Raw genomic sequence first — 17,288 nt, 5'->3', positions numbered from 1 at the left:
CTGCAGCGAGAGAGGCCACAGCAGTGAGGGGCCCGCATACCGCAAAAAAAAACCCAAAAAACATCTCAAGAGACACTCTATTCTTGCCACTCACCTCCTGTCAGATGGAGAATGAAACAAAATTTCTTTTTTTCTGAACTGGTTTCAAGTTTAAAAAGCTCTTCATCCTCAAACTGTAACAGACACTTGCCTGCGTTTTTTCATTTTAATAATTCTATTGTGTTATTTATGTTTAATATTTTAATCTGGCCAGAATTAGTTTTTGATTGTAGTATTATGGTGTAAGAGATCACACTTTGTTATTCTAATGGAAAGACATTGTCTCCAACTGCATATTGAGTAATTTATCCTATCTCCATTTATTTGAGCTGTCAACATTTATCATTCAATTATCATATATATGAGTATATGTAGATACTCATTTATATACAGGCAGACCTTGGAGATATTGCGGGTTCAGTCCCAGACCACCACAATAAAGCAAATGTTGCAATAAAGCAAGTTGCACCAATTTTTTGGTTTCCCAATACATATAAAAGTTATGTTTACACTATACTGTAGTCTATTAAGTGTGCAATAGTCAATAGCATTATGTCTAAACAATGTACATAACTTAATTTAAAAATAATGCTATAGGAAAAGTGGTGCCAATAGACTTGCTCCAAGGCAGGACTGCCGCAAACCTTCAATTTGTAAAAAACACAACATCTTAGAAGTAAAATAAAACAAGGTATAGATATCTATATATCTATATATAGAGATATATATAATTATATTTACATGTCTATAATCATTTTTACCCTCAATTATACACATGAGTGCATGTACTCATTTATATAGTATGTATTTATATATTTATACATATAAATTATACATGCATGTATATGTATATACTCACACACTCAGTATATACACTCATATACATGAGTCTGTTCCTGGACTTTTCCTGTTGCCACAATGTAATTATATATTTGCAGGCCTCTATGATACCATCTTAGCCACTGTACCTTCGTCTTTAGTATTCAGAATATGTGTCTTGGTGTGGATTTCCTTTTTTGGGAATTTGCTCAATTTCTTTACTCTGTAGATGTATATCTTTTGCCAAATTTGAGACGTTTTCAGACATTATTTCTTAGAATTTTTTTCAGCCCTTCCCCCTGATTCTTTCTCTTCTTTTGAGAATCCAAAGTTTAGATCTTTTGCTATTGTCCCACAAGTCCACAAAGTTCTATTTTTCCCAGTCTTTTTTCCCTCTGTTGTTCACATTAATTAAATTATTTTAATTGATAATCAAGTTTCTGATTCTATCCTCTGTCATTTCCACTCTACTATTGAGCCCAGTTGGTGAGTTTTTATTTGTTATTATATTTTTCAGTTTTATAATTTCCATTTTTTAAAACATATTTCTTTGCTGATGTTTTCTAATTTTTGTTTGTCCCAAGAAAATTTGTGATTGCCTATAAGAACATTTTTTGGTGATGCTGCTTTGAAATTTTTGTCAGATAATTCCAGTATCTGATTCATCTTAGTATTGGCTGTTAATTGTCTTTTCTCATCCAATTTGTGATTTTCCTGGTTCATGGTATGATGAGTGAATGTGTTGGTGGGCTTTTCACCTGATCTCTGTTGGTACCTCAGGGCAAGGAAGAGCCTACTTGAGTCACCTTGAGCTATGGGGGTGTAGGGGAGGCAAAACTTTACCCATGTCAGGTTTTTAGCTGGGACTCTTTAACAAAAAGACAGAATAACAAGAGGAAAACAGTTTTTTAACATGTGCAGCCCACATTATGCGAGAGAAAACTAAACCAAAAGTAACTTGAAATGGCAGCTTAGAATTCCAGTTTTTACAGCATCTTCAACAAAAAACAACAATAATAAAAAATAATAACAATAAATTTATAGAGAAATGAGAGGGCAAAGGAAAGCAGTTTAGGCTTCCAAGGGCCACAGACTATGGGAAGGTAAGTATATGGGAGGCAACTAATGGAGTAAGGCTTGTTTGGAGATTCCTCTGGTGCCATCTCTGGGCTGAAAAGAGTCTGTCTTCAATAAAAGGAGAATTTAAATTTTGCCTTTAGGCAGACAAGGGGAAGCTTTTTCTGTCTTTGTTGCTTCTTAGTTGCCTTCAGATTGTTAAAAAAACAAAATTCAACTGAGTAAATTTGAAGCTTTAATTGGCTTTATTAAGCAATTCATGAATTGGGCAGCATCCCATCTAGCAACTAGAAGGGTACAAAATTGAGGGGTTTTATAGGCAGGAAGGTGGAGTGAGGAAGCTATTCTCAAGAAAAAGAGAAAATTATTTTTAGGCCAGGACCTCTTCTTTTGGTGGAAGGTGGGGGAGGAATGGCAAGGGTTTTATCATGCAGATGGCCACTTCTTCCTCTCCAAGATGGAGAGGGCCACATGCCACATGACAGATGACCTCATTTGTGCTGACAAGAAAATTCCATACCGGTTGATTAAGACTACATTTCTGGGAACTTCCCTGGTGGTCCAGTGGGTAAGACTCCACGTTCCCAATGCAGGGGGCCCAGGTTTGATCCCTGGTTGGGGAACTAGATCTCACATGCATGCCGCAACTCAGAAGTCCACATGTCACAACTAAGAAGCCCACATGCCGCAACTAAAGATCCTGCATGCTGCAACTAAGACCTGACCCAGCCAAAAAAAAAAAAAAAGACTACACTTCTGGTGAAGGTCAAAACTTCAGTTAGGTCAGGTGTTAAATCTAGGTATGGTATCATGGGCTTTAGCACAAGGGATGCCATTTTGGGCCTGTGATTTTTCTCTTTAACAAGTTCAAAATAATTTTTATGTCAATGAGCCATATTTTGGGGTGACATTCTGGTTTCCTTCAGGGGGAAAGAGTTGGGAAACACCAGGCCTGGGTCGCCTTCTGCAGGAAGTGGAGTTTGGGAGATTCCAGGCCTGCTTTGCCCTGTCTCCCCTGAAAGCCTGCCTGTTGCCAGTTAGTTTGGCGTCATGTGCGAAGCTCCCTGTTAGGTTTCTGCTGGGCTGCCCCTTTACTGGTCCTTGGGCTAGAGGGAGTTTTTCTTGGGGCTTCATGTTGGTCTATCCTGGCTCTGCCAACACCCAGGTCAAGATGCATGGGAGACAAAAGTTGAACCAGGGAACTCACTGCATTGTTGTTCCTCAAGTCCTGAGGTCCCTAGCCTTTTTTTTTTTTTTTTTTTCCATTTTTCAGAGTCCTATTATGGTTGTTTATTTTTATGGTTGTATTTAGAGGAGAGGAACAGAGAAATGTGTGTAGGGAAACAAAAATTTGCCACCGCAAAATGTGTCTCCTTGGCATGAGGATTAATTTAGGCTGGTTATTTTTAAGGCCCCAGAGACCCAGGAAGAAACTTTGACCTTCCCCTTAACTGCCTAAAAGACTATAGATAGAGGACCTGTTCCAGGAAGGGAGCTATCACCATAGACAACTATAGCAGGAACTAGGTGTGTAGACAGGAAGAAACCTAGCAAAGTCTGTTAAAATTTCTCTCTGTATCTCTTTGTCTCTACAAGGCCCAGCAAACATTTGTTTACCAAACATTTACTTTTCCATCTCCCTGTGAACTGCCTTCCTCCCCTTTGAAGTCCCAAACCACCACCCCCAACATCCTCTTTGTCTTTAGCTGAAGATGGTATTTAAGGTGAGGGATTCAACTATTTTGGTGAGTTACTCAGTCTTTCTTGGCCTCTCCCATGTATACATGTTATTAAATTTTTGTTTGGTTTTCTCTTGTTAATCTGTCTCATATCAATTTAATTTTTAGACCAGCCAGAAGACCCTAGAAGGGTAAAGGGAAAATTTTCCTCCCTGACAAATGTATGGAGCCAGAAGCAAGTCTCTGGGAATTATTGCAAATATCCAACATATAAAATTAGGTGGATGATTTAGTTCTCGTTAATACCTAGTCAAAACTATGAATAATTAAAAAACCAATTTTTGATCAATTATGCTAGAGAAAAGATCAAATTATTTTCCTCTTCTCTTTATAAAAATTATTACAAAGATATTACTATATGAAGGGACAATTGAAACAGATATAGCCATGTAGTTTGAGTATCCGCTGCTGTCTGGAAAATCTGGGAATGAGAAATAATTTTAATTTTGAATGTGGCAAGTCCTGAATCTTTTATATTTCCTTTCAGTTTTCTTAAAAATGGAACAGTTCCCTTTTAAGCTTCCCTCTTTCTACCTGTATCTGATAGGCAGGCAATAGAAGGTAAGAGGCATTTTCAATATTCTGCCTTGAAATTGAGGCAGGAGGTAGATGGGTCTCCCTCCAGGGTAAACTATTGGAGATTTGTTCCCTGCGGACCAATTCTCCAAGACCAGAATAGCAGGACAGTTGAGAGAGGAGGCTGGGCCCTGCCCAGATAGAAGATAAGAGACCACATATTTCTCATTCTTGAAGTCAAGGAGACCTTCCTGACTAGAAAGCTCCTTGGAGGTCAAAAAGGGAGGGGGTGCCACCCCATAGTAAGTGATGCCAACTACCCATAGGCCTCTTTGGTGGAATCCATCTTGGCTGAGAGATGTGTGCGCACACATGGGAGGATCCTGAGATATACCAAATACAGACTCAGAACCAGGCAAATCAAAATGATTGGCCAAAGGAAACTGGGAAGAAATGCCCCATAAAAGTGATTCAAACTACCACGAGGGTGCGACTCTCTGAGTCTGCCCATGTGTGTCTATCCACACATACTGTACTCTTTTTTTCTCCTCATAAACACTTTACTTGCTTCACTAATTTCCGTCTCTATGTGGAAATTCATTTCTACACAGCTGACAGGCCAGGGCCTTGTCACTGGCCACTGGTCCCTGATGGTCTGGTGGCTAGGATTCAGTGCTCTCACTGCTGCTGCCCGACCTGTCTCTGGCCAGGAACCGAAACCCTGCTTCACACTCCTCCAAGTGAGTCCACCCAAGATCAAAATCTCCTCAGCTAGATCACAGAGTATATTAGACACATTTTCTGTTTTCCACATTTCCACATTGTTGCAGGCAAGAGTGTGTTCAAATTTCTGCTGCTGCATAACAAAAGTCCCCTTTCCTCCAGCTTTCAATAACATTTTCCTTACCTTTAGTGTAAGCCCTCACTGACAGCTCCCTCCAGGCTCTTTCAGCTCTCTGTAATAGTCTCCTCAGGGTCCCTCTAGCCTCCTCCTGCTGCCCAGTCTTTAAGCCAATGCCATGTGTTTTAGGTTTTTGTTACAGCAGCACTTCACTTTTAGGTAAGAAAGTTTGCTCTGTTTATCTATTGCTATGTAACAACTGAGAACTGCAAACTGCAAAAGCAACTCCATGCCTACCTCCTCCCCTCTCCACCTCCACCCCCCCCCACTAAGAGACTTGACCAAGCTCTACCTGGCTTCCAGCAGCCTAAGGCCATGTTCTTGGGACAACCCTGCTCCCCTTAAGTTTCAACCTGGAAAAGCCCAAGGCTGCCAAAAGAATATAGTGTTTCTTCCAGCCAAGACCTGATGATAGGCACCTGTCCTCACTTTTCTTAGATCATTTGTTTTAGAAAACTTGTAATTTGCAATTGTAAATCCTTTCTCTGTTCCTTTGAGATGTATATGTCCCTTCTACAACCGAGGAATGTCTTTCTGGAGGCCTTGCTTTGCATTGTAATCATTCAGAAGAATAGGGCCAATTAGTAGACTGGGATGGCCTAATCACATCCCTTAATATTACATCTTTAGCATGGCCCCTTTAGCGCACACATGGTTTGGGGGGCTGAGGAATACTGGAGGGCTCGCTGGGTGGGTCTGGCTTGGAGTCTCTCATGAAGTTGCTGGCAGACAGTATCTAGAGCTGGAACAGCTGGGGGCTAGAGCAGCTGGGGGCTGGCTGGGCAACTCACTTTCTGTGGTCTCTGGGTCTGGCTGACTGAGCTCTCTGCGTGGGCTGGTCTGGGCCTTGGGGCATTTGGACCACTTATATGTCAGCTGCAGGCTTAAGGGCCGGTATTCCAGTGAGCAGAGGCAGAAGCTACCATGCCTTTTCTGATCTAGCCTTGAAAGTCAGGCAGCATCTCTTCCACGCATTCCAAATAGAATGTTACAAGTGTTCCAAGTGAGTCACAAATCGGCCCAGAGTAAGGGGGAGGAAAAGCGGAAAACCAGACCCCATTTCATGATGAGAAGAGAGTCAAGGTAACATTGCAGATAAGCCCGAGGAATGGGACCATTTTGGGGAAACACAATTTGCCACAATTATCTACGTTTAAAGCATTCAGATTTAATATGCTATAGTTTTTACATCCATAAATAGAAACATTTTTTGCCCCTTCATTTTCTATTGGAGCTTTAGGTTTTCTCCCTGATTTATGGGAATTTGCAAAATTGTAGGCACTTGTACAAGGGCTCTAAAGCTGGGAGAAATAGGCCTTATAAACACTGTTAGAAATCTGTGCTTTTGAGATCTTTCTTATCTGATTCATGCGCTGGGTAACTGACTGCCAAACTGAAACCGTGTAACTCTGATTGGGACTTGTACGCATGGGGCCGGGACTCAAACCCATCAAAACCCATATTGGGACTTGAATCCATGGTCTTTTAATTGAGATCACACCCTTGGTCTCAGGATTTAATGAAGCTCAGGTTCTTGATGTCTCATCGCAGAAAGAATTCAGTGAGAGAAAGTGATAGGTAAGAAGTGGATTTATTTAGAGAGAAACACACTCCACAGACAGAGTGTGGGCCATCTCAGAGGGCAAGAGGCCCCCAAATATGGGGTGGTTAGTGTTTATGGGCTGGGTAATTTCATAGGCTAATGAGGAGGAGGATTATTCCAATTATTTTGGGGAAGGGGCGGAGATTTCCAGGAATTGGGCCACCGCCCACTTTTTGGCCTTTTATGGTTAGCCTCAGAACTGTCATGGTGCTGGTGGGTGTGTCATTTAGCATTCCACTGGAAGTCGAATATTCTACCATCTTGGATCTAGTTGGTTCTAACCAGTTTTTGTCATGTCCTATGGCTATGTCATTCTTTTAAAGGTTGTGCCCTGCCCCCTTCCCTCCTGTTTCAAAACCACCTTCAGTATTAGTTCTGGAATTCAAACCCAGGGACTCCAGCCTCCTGAGATTGTTTTTTTTGGTTGCATTTAAAAAATAAAGCAATAAAAATTGGTAGTGAGATATAAAAACTAATAACATTAATTTTTCTGTCCTTGAAAGTAATTACATGCTCACTGGAGAAAGTTGAAAGAATAGAGATAAGTAAAAAAGGAGAAAATAAAATCAGCTGTGTTGAGTTTGAACTTCAAAAAACTCTAATTAATCTCAATAATTTCTCAATAACAGACAGGGTTTTTTTTTTCCCCTTTTTTTCTCCCTGTTAAGTTATTTAGAGAAATACAATAATTTGCAGAGTGTGTTTTTTTTTTCAAAGACTTTTAAAATCCACACCTTCTCCGACCTTTAATTATTGAGAGAATGTCAATTAAAGAAGATAAAGATATTCACCTCCACACAGATAAAATCCCAAGTCCAAGTCTGACCAACTTTTGGGGACTCCTAAGTAGATGAGCATACCTGGAAGGGTGTTCTCATGAATCTTAAGAGAAAAGTAGTCTGTGAACCCAGTCCATTTTACAGGGATCAGGATGCTGAGATACTTAAATTTTTTCCTCCTTAGTTGGTTGTGATTTACATATGATGTGATGGACAGGAGCCCTAGACCATCAGGTGCAGCTGTTGGATCCTCATGTAGGATGGAAGTCCAAACTTTCCCCATCTCCATCTGTCTGTGCCGTACCCTGTATTTCCTATATCAGACAGTTTTAACTTGGCATCACAGTTAGTTTTCCCTTTCTGCACTTTCTTCATTCTAGACTCAGACTTAAATTATTTGGCAAGCATATTTTTCTCTATTCCTTTTAGTATAGTCTGTTACAGAGCTAAATTTATATTGTACGTAATCTCTATATTTTGACTGACAGTTTTCTACTATCATTTTTACACACAACAATCTGTATTTATAAACAGTCTTTGTACAGTATTTCTGACCCAGAGCTGCAGTCACTGAAGAATATTGGGGGTAGGAAATTTGGCACCTTCAGAGGATGAAGAAGTTTTCCCCAAATAGTTTTCTGCTGTACAATACTCCTAACTCCAGCTACAAATATAAACATTGTTAACATTTGGCCCTACATTTTTCCACTCATTTATTTCTCTGCAATTTTCTTCTTACATAATTCAGATTATATTGAATATACTACTTTGTGGCCTACCCTTCTTCATGATTTATATATACATATACCTTTTGACAGTAATTTTCATGGTTCAGTAATAATCCATTATGATATATTGCAATTTATTTCACTAATAAACTGCTATTAGACATTTTGGGTTACCTCCAGTTTTCACTATTATCAAAAATAATGAGGGCTTCCCTGGTGGCGCAGTGGTTGGGAGTCCGCCTGCCGATGCAGGGGACACAGGTTCGTGCCCCGGTCTGGGAAGATCCCACGTGCCGCCGAGCAGCTGGGCCCGTGAGCCATGGCCGCTGAGCCTGTGCGTCCGGAGCCTGTGCTCCGCAACGGGAGAGGCCGCAGCGGTGAGAGGCCCACATACCGCAAAAAAAAAAAAAAAAAAAAAAATAATGAGATGAACATATTTGAAAAGAAACATTCTTGCACAGCCATGATGATTTCCTCGAATAATGTGGAATTTCAGGATCAAAGAGAAAAATTTAAGTCCTTTGATTTGTATAGCTAACTGGCCCTCCAACTAGGTTATATCATTTGGTCTCCCCCATTGATACCTCCATGTGTTAATGGTGCTGCATACTACAGTTAAAATTTTTTTTTTAAGTTTGATAGAAAAAAAAAACCACTGAAAATAAAATCCAGTTCTTGTAAATTTACAAGGTCTTGCATGTTCCGTGTCTTGCATGTTCCGAGTCCTGCCTGTCTGCGATTTTCTCTTCTACTCCATCTTATACCCTTCACTACCCTGCTCACTGTGTTCCAGCTCCACTGACTCCCTTTCTTTTTTAATTTTTAAATTTTTCTTTGTTTTTTTTTTTGGCTGCACCACATGGCATGGGGGATCTTAGTTCCCCCACCAAGGATCGAACCCATGCCCTCTGCAGTGGAAGTGCGGAGTCTTAACTGCTGGGCCACCAGAAAAGTCCCTCCACTGACTTCTTTTAATTTCCCAAGGGGCCAACCTCTTTTCTACATCAGGGCCCTCCCACATCTTTGTCCCTCCATTTACATCCTATCTTTGAAATCTCAGTTTCAACATTCCTCTTGGCCTTTTCAATGGGAGGGATGAGGGTGGTATGACTAAGCTAATCATCTACTATTGCAGGAAATTAATAAATTATAATTAAAAATAAAGATAGAAATTTGGCTCCTCTCTGCTCCACATGGGCTCCATCTTCCAAAGATCTAGTCTGGGCTTCTTCATATGATGGACTCAGGATTCCAAAGAGTTGCAAGAAGGGGCAAGCCCCAAGGCACAAGTACTTTTTAAGTCTCTTGCATCACATTCATAATGGCCTATTGACAAAAACAAATGGCATGGCCAAGCCTAGGTTCAAGGGATGGAGAAATAGACTCTACTTGATGGGAGGGACCTCAAAGTCATTACAAAGAAGAGTGAAAACCAGGATCTGAGGACTGTGGTTATTCTGTAAAACACTTTGCAAATATTTCCATTTTGCAAACAATCTGCCATGCTATTTTCCTCCTCTTCTTTTCTCTTTCCCGTTCCCCTCCTTCTTTCTTTTGCTTCTGGATATTTGTTTTTAAAATTAAGAGCTAGGAGATTGACATTGTATTTGCCCTAATATAAAATAGTCAGGAGTGGCCTGTTAATACTCTGCTGGTAAGAGTTATGGGGAAAATTTCTTATAAATTCCTTAAAACAAAGCATCAGAAGGTCTTTAGGAGATTAAAAGGTTATTCATAAACTTAGAGAGTCCCTTCTGTCAACTCAGTCTGTTTAGCGGCTAAAATGAAACCTAGAGTAAGAATGAAGTTTCAGTGCTCACTCTTTGTGAAGATCTCAGATACTCACTTAATTATGAGAGTAGGAAAAGTAGCCATTAAGTAACACTGATCGTTAGAAAACATAAAGTTTTCAGTAAATTTGTTCTGAAGTTATCATTTAACATTAGTAGGTTCTAGTAGGTTATGTTTGTGGATAAATTGATTTTTAAGAAGTTTCCATTTTGACTTATTTAGCTATTTCTAAAGTAGCATTTCTCAAATGTATACAGAACAAAGCTAAATATATGACATTTATGCTGCTTGCAATAAAGGTCAGTAAGTTTTGGAAAGGCTGTATGGAACACTCCACATTTTAAGATTCACAAATCTTTAATCTTCCATATTAAAGTTTGGAGAAGTCCTGATGTAAATGCACCATTTAACTTTGCTTAACTTAGTGTTTCCTAAACTTATTTTTAAAATAAATTTAGTTATTTATTTATTTTTGGCTGCGTTGGGTCTTGGTTGCTGTGCGTGGGGTTTTTTTGTTTTCAGTTGCGGCGAGTGGGGGGCTACTCTTCGTTGTGGTGCATGGGCTTCTCATTGTGGTGGCTTCTCTTTTTGCGGAGCGCAGGCTCTAGGCATGCGGGCTTCAGTATTTGTGGCATGTGGGCTCAGTAGTTGTGGCGCAGGGGCTTAGTTGCTCTGTGGCATGTGGGATCTTCCCAGACCAGGGCTCGAACCCATGGCCCCTGCGTTGGCAGGCTGATTCTCAACCACGGCACCACCAGTGAAGCCCCTCCTAAACTTATTTGACCATGGAAATCTTTATTTTTCAAGTCACACTCAAGAATATTCTTCTGAATACAATTTAGGACTTAATTCTGTAGAAGAATGGCCTTTGGACAAGCAATATACCTCCTACAATTATTAAGAATACAGACTGAGTAATGTCATTACTTATCTAAAGGTTGAGGGGCATCCTCGGTGGTTCAGTGGTAAAGAATCTGCCTTCCAATGCAGGGGATGTGGGTTCGATCCCTGGCTGGGAAACTAAGATCCCACATGCTGAGGGGTCAACTAAGCCCGCGTGCCACAGCTACTGAGCTTGCACGCCTCAAAGAGAGAGCCCGCATGACGCAAACTACAGAGCCTATGTGCCCTGGAGCCCGCATTCCAGAACTAGAGAGAAAACCCGAAAGCCACAACTGGAGAGAAAACACGAATGCCACAACTAGAGAAAAAGCCCATGTGCCGCAACAAAGAGCCCGGGCGCCGCAGTGAAAAAGATCCCACACGTCTCAACACAGATCCCACACGCAACAAATAATACCCGATGCAGCCAGAAAAATAAAGAAAATAAATAATAAAATAGAATGAATAAATATTAAAAAAAATAAAGTTGAGATCTCCAGAAATATTAGTCATCAGAGTTTAGAACACCTATAAATGAAGAAAAAAAACCCTTAATAACCAGTGCACTGCTTGGCAGGAAGTGCTTATTCAGTAAGATATATCATATTCTTTCCCAAAGAACAAAATAAGGATGAAAAGAAACAAGGTCTTATTGATTAATCATGGAAAAAATTTAGAAGTGTTCCCTGAATTAAGAGAGATAAACATGTCTGTTTCTTGATTTCTTCTAACTATTTTTTCTCCATGCAGTTGGAAAATAAAAAGATGAGAGACTTAGATGTGAGTGAATTGATATTCTAAAAATATAGCTCCCTAAAGGCAGATATTCTTATGGCTCATGAGGGTGAGATCTTTTCATTTAGAAACCCATCCTGTCATATTTCCAGAAAAGGAATTCTAATCTAGAAAAATGTAACTATACATGTCATGTAGTTCATTGTCATATGCTGCTTGGTTAATATCAACATGATTAAATGGTTCTGGTTCACCAGAGTTAAACAGTATGCAGGATATCAGCAGTTTCTACAATATCTTTGGGAATGAAATTGTGAGAGGAAGATGGGATGGTTATGGAACAACTTAATTCCTCCAAAGTGGTTTTGTCCAAGGGAGAAGATGAGGACAGGCCAGGATAGCAGACAATAGGTAGGATGTTGATTAAAAAAAGAAAAAATAATTTATATCCAATTAGGAGAGATTTAAAGATTTATTTTCTAGTGCTGAAGGTAAGAAATTAATTCTTGTTGGCCTCGTCTACTTCTTGTAGTCTTCAGATACTTGTTTCTCAAGTTTTTCCTTTTGTTTATTCTTATGGCATTTAGATGTGTGACTTCCGTTGCTATATTCTGAGCTACTTATTGTATCAGCAACATTTATTGACATATTCCTCCCCCAGTACATAAATGATGTTCAAATATGTATCAATTTTTTATTTCATTAGTATATTTCATATCCATTCACTTGCAAAGTATGGAACCCATCAGTTTTGGATGATGTGTTGCTCATGGAGGGGCTGAATGGTTCATGATGAACATCCTCCTATAGTAAAGCTACACAATCACTGCAGAAGTCTTATTGTTGTAATAGGAGTTTCCTTTGGCCATTCCTGTGCATGCGTGTGTTGTTTTGAGTGTGTGCGAAATGGGGTCATAATAACAACAATAAAAGTGTATTGTTTCTCGGAATCCCTCCTTATTCACAGAATACTAAAAACGATTTCAGATTCTCTTCAACTGTTCAGGAGCTCTCCAGGAGATGTCTAGTGTGTGATGTGAATGCAGTCTTCCCAGGTGCCTCCTCCTCCAGCAGGTCCTCCGAGACACACTCCCTCAGTTCTAATGTGGCATCCTCCCTGTGGTATCTTCCTTCCTTGCTCTGCATGCTGCAGATACTCCCTGTTGCTGCTTCTCAGTTCCAAATTAGACTCTTCTGGCACGTTGTTCAGGTAGAAGTTATGTTCTATACTCCAATATGTTCACAGTATTGAATGGGAGTATGGTTGATTAAAGATGGTAACAATTTCTTTGCTCCTCCTTCATGGAGAGGTAGAGTCTCATTACACTAACCTTGAGTCTGTGCTGGCTCTAGGATTTTCTTGACCAATAAAATGTGACAGAAGTGACATTCTGGGATTTCTGAGACTAGGTCATAAGAAGCTTTGCATCTTCCCAGTGGACATCTTGGAATGATCGCTTTGAGGTAAGCCAGCTACCATAGAAGTCCATCCTACCTGTAACCATTGTGCTGCGTGATAGCCCAAGCCAGTCATGTGGACAGGCTGCGTGAAGAGAGATACTTCCGTGCCCCTGCTGTTCCCAACATAGCCCAGTCACCAGATGGCCAGAACCCATCCTGGTCATTCAACTCTATCAGACATGACAAGGAGAAGAACTGAGGAGCCAGCTGACAGTCAAAACTGGAGTCCCAGACATATGGCCCCAACCCAATTCCCCCTGGCCATTTGAGCCACCTGAGACCCAGGCGTTATGGAGCAGAGGTGAGCGATTCCCACTTGCTCTGCTCAGATTCCTGATCTACAAAGTCATGAGCATAATGATAAAAAAAAAAAAAAAAGATTGTTGCTTTACACCACTAAGTTTTGGAGCGGCTTATTTCTGTCTTAGTCCATTCAGGGTGTCCTCACAAAATGCCATAGGATGGGTATGTAACCGAGCAGGACCCTACGGGGCCTTCCCCCATATCCTCTGCTTTAGTTCCTCTCTAAAGTACCTGGATAATAGAATTTGATGCAAATTTCCTGAGTTGTTTTACAGATATGAAATCCCCCTTTCCCGTCACCAGTTGGAAGACGTTAACTACTTGATGACCATGAGCACATAGCCCCAGGCCTCCTGGAGCCTAAGGACTGATAAAGTTAACCCGTGTGACACCACCCTGTTCCCTCATCATCAGCCAGTTAGAGAACTGTCCACGATCTGATCACATAACCTGCGACCCCACCTCCCTCACCTGGCTTTTAAAAATGCTTTGCCGAAACCCTTCTGGGAGCTTGTGGCTTTTTAGGGTATGAGGCAACTTGTCTCCTTGCATGGCCTTGCAATAAACCTTTCTCTGCTCCAAACTCCGATGTTTTAGTTTGGCCTCACTGTACATCGGGCACATGAACATGTGTTAACAGGTTAATGAGTGTATTATGAACAATAGAAATGTCTTTCTCACAATTCTGGAAGCTTGGAGGCCCAAGATCATGGAGCTAGCACATTTGGTGTCTGGTGAGAGCCTGCCACCCGGCTCACAGATGGCATTATTTCACTGTAACCTTACATGGTGGAAAGGGGCAAGGGACCTTTTTTAGGCCTCTTTTATAAAGAAACTAATCGCATTCATGAGGGCACTATACCTTCATGATTTAGGCACCCCCCAAACGCCCCATTTCCTAATACCATCAACTTGGAGGTTAAGATTTCAACATGTGAATTCTGGGGGGACACAAACATTCAATGTATAGCAGCTACACAGCAAAAGAGGACTGGAAGAGGGAGAATGTTCTCTTACCTCCACTTACGCTGTCCGATGTTACCCAGGCTAATGAGCAGGTTCTCTGCACTCTCGTTGCTCCTCAGAGATTTTAGGGGAAACAGCTATCCTCTGACCTCTGGTGTGAGTCCCTGGGCTGGGGGCAGAGAGAAATTGGTTAAAGACATGAGCAGCACACATCCTGTTTTTTTTTTTTTTTTTTTGCGGTACGCAGGCCTCTCACTGTTGTGGCCTCTCCCGTTGCGGAGCACAGGCTCCGGACGCGCAGGCTCAGCGGCCATGGCTCACGGGCCCAACCGCTCCGCAGCATGTGGGATCTTCCCGGACTGGGGCACGAACCCGTGTCCCCTGCATCGGCAGGCGGACTCTCAACCACTGCGCCACCAGGGAAGCCCACACATCCTGTTTTATTCAAAACTGTCCAACTAGAAAATCACCCCAAATATAAGGAGAACCAGAAACACAAACTCTAGAGAGAAAAAAACAAGTCACTTACAAAGAAATGGGAATTAGAATGTCATCAGACTTTTCAACACCAGGGAAAGCTTGAAGATAATAGAAGAATGCCCATAAAATTCTGGGTGAAAATAATTTTCAACTTAGAATCTCCTCCACCTGGGTGGGGGCCTTAGTTCCTACAGAAGAACTCAAAGATATTGTTATGTATATCCACTGAGGAGCAACCAGGATCCTGCTTAATCACTGCGCTATAGTTTCTTGATTGATCCTTTGTTTCGGCATTTCCTTACTTCCCTGATCAGCAACTGTTTGAATCTTCTCTTTGGAACTCTGAGAGGTCTAGGAAGCTGAGGCCTTTATCCTGCAAATAAGAAATGGGGAACAGGGAAAGGCTTTTGTACCCTGGAGGCCCCCTTAGAGTCCTGCTCGGTTTCACTATCAGTCAAGTATGAAGGTAGAATAAAAAGTTTCCAAATGGAAAAATTAGAAAAAAATATGTCTCTGATGTAAATTTTTTCAAGAAAGTACTGAAAGATACTCTATGGAAAAGGATGCAAGAAATGAGAGATTCAATGCAGAAGAGGCAAAGGGAAGCCTTAAGATGTTAGCTGTGCAGCCTCTAGAGAACAACCAGTCTAGATCTAAGCTCCAGCTTGGGTTTAAAAAAAAGTGTGTCTTGGTGGGGCAGGGGGCAGTGTTAACCACACTAAAAAATGTGCTTAAGTTATTTTACAGAACTATGGAAATTGTAGAAAGAATTAGTCAGACATTCAAAGAAAATTAACAAATTAACTCTGGATAAAAGAAAAAATTACATAAGAAAGAAAACGTAGTCTTCTACCTTGTACCCTCTGACTCACCAGGGGAACAACATTTACACTGTCACAGTCATAAGAGGGAAAAAATAAAAATGGGGATAAAAATGATAAAGAGTGGAGGTGGGAGAGGAAAGCAAAAATTGGAAGTGAGTTAAATCTTAGTCTATTATTATATGGAGTCACGGGGATTGTTTAAAATAGATGACTCAAGAGGCTATATGTAATTTTTTTTAGAAATAGGGACATAAATACCAGAAGAAACAATCAGTTCAGTTGAAAGTGGTTTGTTCCATGGAGGGGGATGAGGGGAGAAAGGCAGAGGGACCAAGGAAATGCCGGGTCATGTATAAGCTTTTTAGTACTATACGAATTTTTAAACTACTCACATGTAATACTTTTATAAATGTAAAAAATATTTGGCCTGGACCCATGTGTATAGATATTAAAAATAATATTGGAGTTTCTTAGGAATGAAAATATATACTTTTGGGGCTTCCCTGGCGGCGCAGTGGTTGGGAGTCCGCCTGCCGTTGCAGGGGACACAGGTTCGTGCCCTGGTCTGGGAGGATCCCAAGTGCCGCGGAGCGGCTGGGTCCGTGAGCCATGGCCGCTGAGCCTGCGCGTATGGAGCCTGTGCTCCCTAACGGGAGAGGCCACGGCGGTGAAAGGCCCGTGTACTGCAAAAAAAAAAAGAAAGAAAATATATATTTTTCTCATTCTAAAAGTAGTATGTTTGTTGTTTAACAAAATGAAAAATACAGAAATGCCCAATGAAGAAAATAATCATCATCATACAGAGATGATCACTATTAATCTTTCCATGTATTCTTTTATTTTTACTGTATATGTAAATATCTTTATTTAGTTAGTTAGTTTTATTTTTTTATTTTATTTTATTTTATTTTTTGCGGTACGCGGGCCTCTCACTGTTGTGGCCTCTCCCGTCGTGGAGCACAGGCTCCGGACGTGCAGGCTCATGGGCCCAGCCGCTCTGCGGCATGTGGGATCTTCCCAGACCGGGGCACGAACCTGTGTCTCCTGCATCGGCAGGCGGGCTCTCAACCACTGCACCACCAGGGAAGCCCTAGTTTTATTTTTATTACCAATTTATTGAACAGTGTGAATCTGGTGGAGTCAAAATCCTGCCCATGCTATGTCGAATCATTTTTTTCCCATCCCATGAAAGACCCTATAATTTTCTGTTCAATTTCAGTTATTAAATGAATTCTAGTGCAAGTAGAAATTTCCATTTTATTTTTCATTTAAAAACGTTATCTTCTTCAGCCTGGCTTTGACTTGAGAATTTGGAGAGCGAGGGGAGAGTGATCCTCTCTTTTACTCTTTGTCCTCTCCTGTTTTAGTTCTTTCTTCTCCATCATTGGGGCCAGGAAGAAGACTTAGAGAAAAGGGGGAAGGGCTGTGTATCTAACTGGGTGTGTGATGTTGTGTCTTCTCTCTTGATTTCCTGTGTCTTTGTCAGCAGCTGATGGGGGTCAGGTACCAGCACTCTCCCGTGCTGGCTCTCCTGTGACAAAGATACAATTCCAACATGTTGTATATATTGGTATTTGGAAAGGAAACATTTATATTACCTTAAAAAAATTGCATATCCAATGGAATCTAAATATCTTAGCAATTT

At 40.9% G+C, this 17,288-nt stretch overlaps 1 long non-coding RNA gene across 1 annotated transcript in view; it reads right to left on the bottom strand.

The window, feature by feature from the left end:
• The window catches only part of LOC132430780 (uncharacterized), a 70,924-nt gene that overhangs the window by 16,570 nt on the left and 37,066 nt on the right, over window positions 1–17,288 (bottom strand). Inside the window, exon 5 of the long non-coding RNA XR_009520563.1 lies at window positions 14,391–14,508. This is a non-coding gene — a long non-coding RNA (uncharacterized lncRNA). The remainder of the gene's footprint in view (window positions 1–14,390; window positions 14,509–17,288) is intronic.

This window comes from Delphinus delphis, chromosome 9 (genome assembly GCF_949987515.2).
Source record: "Delphinus delphis chromosome 9, mDelDel1.2, whole genome shotgun sequence".
In the NCBI taxonomy this organism is placed as follows: Eukaryota; Metazoa; Chordata; class Mammalia; order Artiodactyla; family Delphinidae; genus Delphinus; species Delphinus delphis.
Note: the sequence above shows the minus strand (reverse complement) of the source record. Positions and strands in the feature narration are given on the sequence as shown.